The sequence below is a fragment of the Humulus lupulus genome, chromosome 3 (genome assembly GCF_963169125.1).
Source record: "Humulus lupulus chromosome 3, drHumLupu1.1, whole genome shotgun sequence".
Classification (NCBI taxonomy): domain Eukaryota; kingdom Viridiplantae; phylum Streptophyta; class Magnoliopsida; order Rosales; family Cannabaceae; genus Humulus; species Humulus lupulus.
In genome coordinates, this window is record NC_084795.1 from 76,580,339 (window position 1) to 76,589,663 (window position 9,325).

A 9,325-nucleotide genomic window follows, 5' to 3' on the forward strand; every position below is an offset into this window, starting at 1 on the left:
TAAGATTTTTTCATCTTTCCTTTAAAGGAAATAACTAGAAGGTCCAAGATCATTAATATTGCTATTCTTTGACACATCATCATGCCCAAAAAATGGGTTTAACAAATTCTCATCATTACGACGATCGTCATAATATCAATTGTTGCAGGGTTAGTAGTATCCATCTATGTAGGTCGTCTGATAGCATCCGCTCATTTCTTGGTCATTCATTCGTCTATTTCTTATTGGATGATGACCATGATTGCACCCAGTAGAAAGATAATGTTGAGGTTGCTAGCCTCGATTTTGATTGGTTGGTCATTCGTTCCTTGGTTGTTAGAACTGCTAACCAGGTTCAAGATTAGGAGGTTGTCCTCCCCTTGAGGTTGCACGCCTTGGTTGTTCGTTAACAGGCCTTCCATCTCCAGACACTTGTATTGGACAACCTTATCCTTGGTCTCGATTGGGGAACACCTGCTCATCTTGATGGAGTTGTCATTGTATACCTTGTGGAGCTCCTCTATTGGAGTGATGACTTTGAATTTGTTCAGGGGGAACCACTTGGTCTTGGGATCTTGATGGTTGAGCAGGCCCTGGGGCTCGACCAGCTGGCCTTTGAACTTTAGGGTTTTCTTGGCCAATATTCTTAGGTTGAGGATTTATTGGTCGAGGTCTTGCAACTAGATTATGTAGCAAGATAGCTTCTAGCAATTCAATATTGCGACGGTCAGCCTCCTCTTGAAGAACTTCAAGGGCTAGCTTTTGTTGATCCATCCAAGACTGAAAGTCTTGTCTTTGCTTGTTCAGGGCTCTAGCTACAGATTCTTGGGTTGCTGCTTGATTTTCAAGCATTGAGACAAACTGCTTCTGCATTTGTCCCACAAATTCCTTCAGTTATTCAATATCGAGGTTTAGCAATTCCCCTAGGTCTACGTGGGGTTCATCACGCCCGAATATTACCCGTGGAGGGACGTCTTCAGGTGGAAGAACCTACTGACCAGGGTGCAAGTGGAATATGACTGCTCGAAGGGATGTCATGGAGTCCAGTGGTAAGGTTCCCCCTTTGTGGCTCTTGGCTTTGGCTTCTAGTAGTGATCGCCATTGCCTCAAAAGGATCTGATAGAGAATAATCTTGTATTTCATCTCTCAATGAAAGTACCAAAATGTTGACCAGCCTTTTGGTAACAACATTAAGTCAATATGAACGACAGTAAATAATTTGAAGAGCATAAATCAAGTAAAATGACACAAGGAATTTATAGTGGTTCAGCCCTAAGAGTTGGTAATGACCTACGTCGATTTGCAATTATATTAATCAAGAAGGTCTCAGAGTCAAGATCAAGAAGAACAAGGTCCAACTGAGTTTACTAAGCCTTAGAGAGAATACAATTCAATAGGGTTTTGTATGTAAAGTGCGGATAAGAAAATAATGATTGTGAAAGATCCCAATTTATAGTCTCTTAATGGGCTATGGGCCTTTACAAAATAATCTAGGCCATACAAGTGTAGTGTGTGATTGTTACATTCAAATAGTCTCTTAATGGAGATGGCAAAAAGGCTTGACAAAATTAGAATTGTTGTCGAAAAATCTCTATTCCTAGCCTCCCTTAATTAATTGCTTAAAGCTACAACAATAGTGGAATATGATTGAGATTGACAAGCATTGGTCTTCAAACAAGTCAAGCTTTCTTGATGAAGATCTTGGAGAAAACTATTAATCTTTATGAGTTAGGGAGATAGAGGGTATTAAAGAGAGAGAGTGGAGAGTGATCAATTCACTAAAATCTCATAAGAACCCCATGAATAGTGTAAGAACTGTCATTAGTATTAACCAATGAGATTAGATCATTTCAAAATAAGTTTTGGAGCCAAAACACGTAATTGTACAGTCCCATAAAGACGACCAATGCAATGCATCACCTGCATAAAGGTGACGGATCTTCTGCATGCAGGTGATCAATCGCCTCTCAACAAGTGACGCAACACCACTGCCTCTGTACTGTCACCCCGTAAATTGACCCAAAACATCTCCAAATGCCTCAAAAAAATTTGGGTACTCTTATATATTCCAAAGAAACACTTTCAATCCAAAAGATAATTTTTAAATGATTACAACAAAAGTTAACCCACTAATGTTAACTTTAGTGAAAACCGTACATAATGGTTTTTGTACCTCTTTGTGTACGACCAATTTTCTCTATGTATTTAACCAAACCTAATAATATATACCATTCTGGAAGTAGACTTTCAGTCATCAACATCACTCTAAAAATTCAAATCAGTATAGCCTAGCAAGTTCAAAGATTGTAATGTCCTGAAACTCCTAATAAGGTTTAGTACATTTGTTAGTGTGTCGGGAGGGCATAATTGGAATTATTTGTGTGTTTATGTGAATTTAATTGAATATATGCATGATTAGGTGTATTAAATGTGTCTATAGACACTTTTTTGTTAAAAAGGGGCATTTTTGTAATTTTGACCCGTTGACGGTATAATTATAATTTTATATGCTATCTAATTGAGACCAATTTATTATGTCGATATATTTGTGACATTTGGCATGAGTCGATCCTTTTGAGCGAAGTAGCAAAAAAGTCACAACTGGGATGAATACCCGGCTCGGGGTGAGCCTAGGGGTATTTTGGTAAGTTGGTAAACCATCAGGATTTATTGGTAAATGGAGTTAATTGGGAGAATAATTGGGATTAATGATTTAATTAGGAATTTGTGGTGAAATTTGTTGTTTAGTGGGAATTTAGGCAAAATGATCAAAATGCGCTTGGGTTTGGTTTTGAGGTTAAGTTGAGCTATGGGAAAAATGGTCTTTTTGACCAAATAGACTAAGTTAGGCTGACCAAAGCTAAGAGCTTCTGGGTCATTCACGTAAAATACATTTACCTTTCTCATATCTTTCCTTCTTGAAGAGGTCTTGGAGACATAACTATGTTTGGAGTTTGCACCTGAGTTTGAGGACTTGGGAGGAGAAATTGAAGGCTTGGGAGGTGAAGGATTGTAGTTGGGTATTCCATTTTCGACCAAGGATTTTGAATTCAGCATTGAGGTATGATCACTCAAGTTGGTTCTTGTGTTCTTCATTATTCTTGAGGAATTTTAGGGACATGGCTTGAATTTTGAGTTTCTTGTATTCTAGGTTGTTAGATTAGATGATCTAGTGTTAGGAATTTTTTTATAACTATTGGGAAGGTTTAATTGCAGTTGGGATGGTGGTTAAATGTTAATTTTCAGATTGGGACATGGCTTGAATTTTGAGTTTCTTGCTAGGTTTTTTTTTTTTTTAATGTTTTGATGTTATTTATGGGTTCTTTGGCACTTGGGTAACCTGTATTGGAATTAAAGTTACTTTCAAATGCGGTAGGAAAACCTAATTTGATGATTTTGGGAGGCTTAGGTCAGTTTTGGCCGATTTTGGGTTGGAGGAAACACAGAAAAAGATACCCAGAATACTAGGTTTGCGTTGTGGCGTCCCTGCGCCAGAGGTGGGCGCCCTTGCACTATGCATGGGAGCTTTTAGGGTGTCTCTGTGTTTCTGGGTGCCTCTGCACTAGGGGGTGGCACCCTTGCTCTATTACCATTTAAGAATATGGTTATTTTTAGTTTTTGGGAAAAGCTTGTGGGCTCAGGGGACGGTTCCATGCCCTAGATTGCTGGAATTGGAAATCCTGAGAGCTAGGGAATAGTCATGGAGTCTGTTTATGGGATTATTTCTTAATAAGGGTAGTATTTAGGTTGTGAGTAGGTTTGCTGCAAGGCTCGAAAAATGGGATCGTGCTCAGGATTGTATCACTACTGGCATAGGACTCGAGGTAAGAAAACTGACACTTGCACCGAGATTAGGGCATATTAGGGCATTGGCCCCGGTATTGAACGTGGTTATAACCATGTCTTAAATATTCATTTAAATGTGAATACTTTGGGATTATACCTGCTTGGGTTGTATATGTGGTTTGTGTTTGTTTTTATTTGATTGGAATGATAGGCTAGACGGTCGTAATCGGCAATAAGCATGTGTAATGTGGGCCACTATGGTAGGGCCACCATAGGAATGCAATATGCACTCGTTAAGCATTGAGGCCACGCAAATGAATTGTATGCTTTCTTGGGTTTGGTTATCATTGCGAACCATGCCTATGCTATGATTTATATTCTATTGGTGAACTGATTCTGCTTACTCGGAATTTCTTGTTGGGTCTTGGCTCACAAGGGCTATGTGGTGTAGGTAAGGGAAAAGCTAAGCTGGACAAGCCATGAGTTGGAGAGCTCTAAGGGAGATGTGTACATATGCAGCCTCCCCGACTACACAACCAGGAGTTTTCTTGAGGAACTAGGGTTATACCCTATTTTGGCGCTTAGGCTGTCCACTTTTGTATTTTGTTGTATCTATAATTAGCTTAAAAACTCTTTTTGGGATCCCATGTATAAACTCAAAATTTTTAATGAAAATTATTACTTCTTTAACCAAAATTTTAATACCTAAGCCATTAGTTAACTTTAATCACACGTTTAAGTCTAAATGACTCGCTTAATGAGTTAAGCACTATTTTAAACATACAGTGTATCGGTTCTGGATTAGTAAGGTGTTACAACTTGGTATCAGAACTAACAAGATTTAAAGGTTCTTGAAGAACGGCTGAATACGTACGCTCTCCGCTAAAGTTAAACTCGACTCACGGTTTGGTAAATAATGAAGTGAATATGTGATTAATTGCTTAATTAGAATATAAATGTTTTATCTAAATGCTAGAGTAGGAAGCATGTGTTATACTTAAAGGGTATGTTCCTTGACTACTATGTGAATGTGAAAAGACATGCTTATTAGTATTCCTGTTGCATGTGAAAGTTATTGAAATGCTTATTAGCATTGTTATTGCACATGTATGATTATTTGTTCAGTTTTGGACTGTGCGGTGGTACCCTGATATTGTTAACATTACCTTATGAGCTGAGTCATTGATTACATATATTCTTGGAGATTTATGCCTCCAAGGCCATCAAATTGACTAGTTGGCTCTAAGATTGAGGCTAGATATGATAACCAAGGTTAGAACCCTCCGCTAACCCCGAAGAAGTGGCAACAAATGTTTGCTGAACTGCAAGCAAGGTTACAGAGATAGTAAGAAGAGATTAGACAGCTTAGGTAGTAGGGTCCACTAGGGAATGCTTCCCCGCCTCCGCCACTAGTGGTAATACCAGTTCTGGGACAGCCAGAAATTATGAATAGATGGGAGCCTCTCTACGAACGATTTAGGAAACAACACCCTCAAACTTTTGAGGGAGGGCCGGACTGACTGCGAGGTGAGTAGTGGATGAGTATGATCACCTTTAACCTAGACTTCATGAGGGTAGTAGGTAATGATAGAGTGGCCTACGCCACATAAATTTTACGAATGATGCCCAAATCTGGTGGGAGGTTGTATCCCAGACTCGAAATGTAGCTACAATGAATTGGGAGGAATTCAAGGGATTATTTAATGAAAAGTATTACAATGATACAGTTAGAACTACAAGGACAGGTGAGTTTACTACACTAGTTCAGGGAAATATGACCGTCACTGAATATGCCCTAAAGTGTTATAGGTTGGCCAAGTTTGCATCTGAGTTGGTGCCAACCGACACTACTAGGAGAGAGGTGTTTACTCGGGGATTGAACCCTAGGATTGCACTAGATGTCAGGATTACCTTAGTGCCTAGAGTTACTACATATGTTCAGGTAGTTGAGAAGGCCCTTACAATTAAGGGTGCAGAGGACAAGATTTGGCGCTAGAGCACCGCTAGGCGGAATGCCAGGAGGATAGTACCTCCATTTACGAGTTCTGGTATGGGCGGAGGCTCTAGTGACCAGAAGAGGAAGGCCCAGACACTTCTACTACTATTGGTCCAGATATGAGGGTTTGGAGGAGTTATCTTGAGTGTGTCAAGTGTAGGAAGAACCATTTGGGAGAATGTCGAGCGAAGGAATTGGTAGTCTTTATGAGATAGGTTAAGTCATTACCAATAGAGGTTGATAGTAGGGAATTGTCTATTGATCTGATTGAGTTGGCAATGGAAGATTTTGACATGTTCTTAGGCATGGATTGGTTTGTAAGTATGGGGAAACCCTAGATTGCAAAAGAAGGATGGTGACTTTTGAACCTAAGAGAGAAGACCCATTTGCATTTGTTAGTACTGTGAACGAGCCTCACGTTCCTATGATCTCGGCACTAAAGTCTAAAGACCTATTGCAAGGAGATTTCATAGGATTCCTAGCAAGCGTAGTGGATACCACTAGGGGTGTGCTAGTTGGCCAACAGAGACCAGATTAATCTATGAGTTCTTAGATGTGTTCCCAGAAGATCTATCGGGGTTATCGATGCATTGAGAGGTTGAGTTTGTCATTGAGTTGGCACTAGAGACAAATACAATATCTAGAGCACCATATAGGATGGCTCCGGCATGAAGGAATTGAAGGTACAATTACAGAAGTTACATGATTTGGGATTCATTAGATTTAGCTTTTCACCATGGGGCACGCCTGTGTTGTTTGTTAAGAAGAATGATGGGACATTGAGAATGTGCATTGACTATGGGGAGTTGAATAAGTTGACCATTAAGAATAAGTATCCATTGTTGAGGATCGATGATTGATATGACTAGCTGCAGAGTAGGGCGATGTTTTCAAAGATCGATCATTGATCTGGTTATCATTAGCTGAGGATTAAGGATGAGGATATCCTGAAGACGAACTTTCACAAAAGGTATGGGCATTATGAGATTTTGGTTATGTATTTTGGACTAACCAATGCCCTAGGAGCGTTTATGGATTTAATGAACATGGTGCTCAAGGATTATCTTGACAGATTTGTGATTGTCTTCATCGATGATATTTTGATTTTCTCTCAGTCAGAGACAAAACATGACCAACATTTGCGTTTGGCATTGCAGAGATTGAGGGAACATAGGCTATATGCTAAGTTCAAGAAGTGTGAGTTCTGGTTGCCTCAGGTGACATTTCTTACTCATATCATGTCAACTAATCCATACCCAGAATCATGTCAAGGTTAGTCATAACCAACTCTATCAAATCATCTGATAACTCTCTGCCCTCCACTGTCACTTGCAATGATCTGACCCATCTTCTTGATACTACTAACTCCCCAGTGGGTAATAAAGTTTCGAACCCCACAGGATAATAATCACATGGTCTACACAGTCTATCAATAATTCTACTAGCAACAAAAACATGTGTAGCACCAGAATCAATCAAAACAGTATAAGGGGTTCCAGCACTAAAAAGATGACCTGTAACTACTGAGGGACAAGCCTTAGCTTCTGCCCGAGTCAATGCGAACACTCGAGCTGGGGCCGAACTGTCCGCCTTTCTTGCTCTCGGACAATCTTTCTTGAAATGTCCCACTGCTCCACATAAGAAGCAAGCATTTGCCCAACACTCCTCTAGATAGTGTCTCTTGCATCTAGGACACTCAGAAAAGGTCCTCCAAGCCTCACTACCGCCCTGGCGGCCCATTGTAATACCACGTGATTGCCTGTCAGGGCCTGGAGCTGGGAGGGCATCAAGAGCCTTCCTCTTCTGATCACTAGGGCCTCCACCCCTACCTGAACCCATAAATGGAGGTCCTACCCTCCTAGTGTCTCTTCTAGCTGCAATATCACGCCAGATCTTGTTCTCTGCACTCTAAGCTGTGAGCACCTTCTCAACCACCTGTGCATAAGTAGTAACTCCAGACACAATGGTAATACGAACATCACGGGATATCCTAGGTTGTAGCCCCTGGAGAAACCTCTCCTTTCTGCTCCCATCAATGGGCACCAGTTCCATTACAAACTTTGTTAGTCTGTTGAACTTTAAAGCATACTCAATAACTAACAGACTTCCCTGAAACAGCTTGTTGAACTCTTCAGCTTTTGCAGCCCTAGTGGCATCATTGTAATATTTCTCATTGAATAGAGTCTGAAACTCTTCCCAACTCAGGGCACTGACATTCCTAGTCTGGGATATCACTTTACACCAAATTCGGGCATCCTCCTGAAACATATATGTGGCACAAACCACCCTCTCATTACCAGACACCCTCATAAAGTCAAGAATGGCGGTAATCATGCTCATCCATTGCTCAGCTTTAGCAGGATCTGCACTACCCTAAAAAACTGGAGGGTGTTGTTTCCTCAACCTTTCATAAAGAGGTTCTCATTTATTCTCAGCCTCTGGCAACTGCTCAACTGTTGGCACCGTTACAGGTGGTGCCTCTGGTAAAATATTCCCTGCAGGAACCCTTGTTGTCTCAGGAGGCGGATTTCTTCTTCCTACCTCATTACTCTGGCTTGTAAATCAGCAAACAACTATTACTAGTTTTTAGGAGTTGGCTGAGGAATCTAACTCTGGTCATTGTCCTGGCTCTGTCTATCATTCTGGTTGTGATCTTCCTGGGCAACTGATGAGTCTACTTGTCTTGGAAGCATACTATCAACTTATACCTTGTTGCAATAATCAATACGACAAGTTAGGTAGTGATAACTAATCCTCTTGGCACCTCACGGTCCAAGATTCAACAGAACTCATCCATGTTCAACAATCATGCTAACAAACATGTTGATTTATAAACATCGCAGTTAACATTTAACATTTATTATTTAATAATTAACACTGCTAATAAGCATGTTCTAGCAATACCAATGCTAATAATCACGTTCTTGCTTATCATGTAGCAGTCAAGGGCCAGCCCTATTAGTGTATCTCATGCAAGCAAATAAAGCATTTATATTCTATTTAAGCAGTTAAACACATAACGACATAAAATATTTACCCAACCATGAGTCGAGCTTGTCTTCACTGGCGAGTGTACAGGAACCCTAAACCTTGGCACGCTCTGATACCAAGTTGTAACGCTCTGGTTAGCCAAGACCATCACACTTTCTACTTTATATAGTGCTTAACTCGCTAAACGAGTCACTACGTCATAAACGTGCATCTAAGTGCTATTAATGGGCTAGGGTGAAAATCTCAGTCAAAAGGAATGGATATATTTTATTTAAAACATTAAACTATACATGGGATCCCATAAAAGTGTTTACAAAGTTATTTAAAATCCAAAATGGTCATTACAATTCAAAAGCTATAATTTGCCGACCTAAGCAGCAAAAATAGGGTTAAACCCTAGTTCCCTTGAGAAACACCTTGGCCGTGGTGGTCAAGCGGCCACATATGTACACATCGCCACCTAAGCTCTTCACTCAAGGCTGGGTGAGCTTTTCTTTTCCTTTACCTGCACCACATAGCACCCGTGAGCCAAGGCTCAACAAGAAAACTTATTTCCACATATATTCAATATAA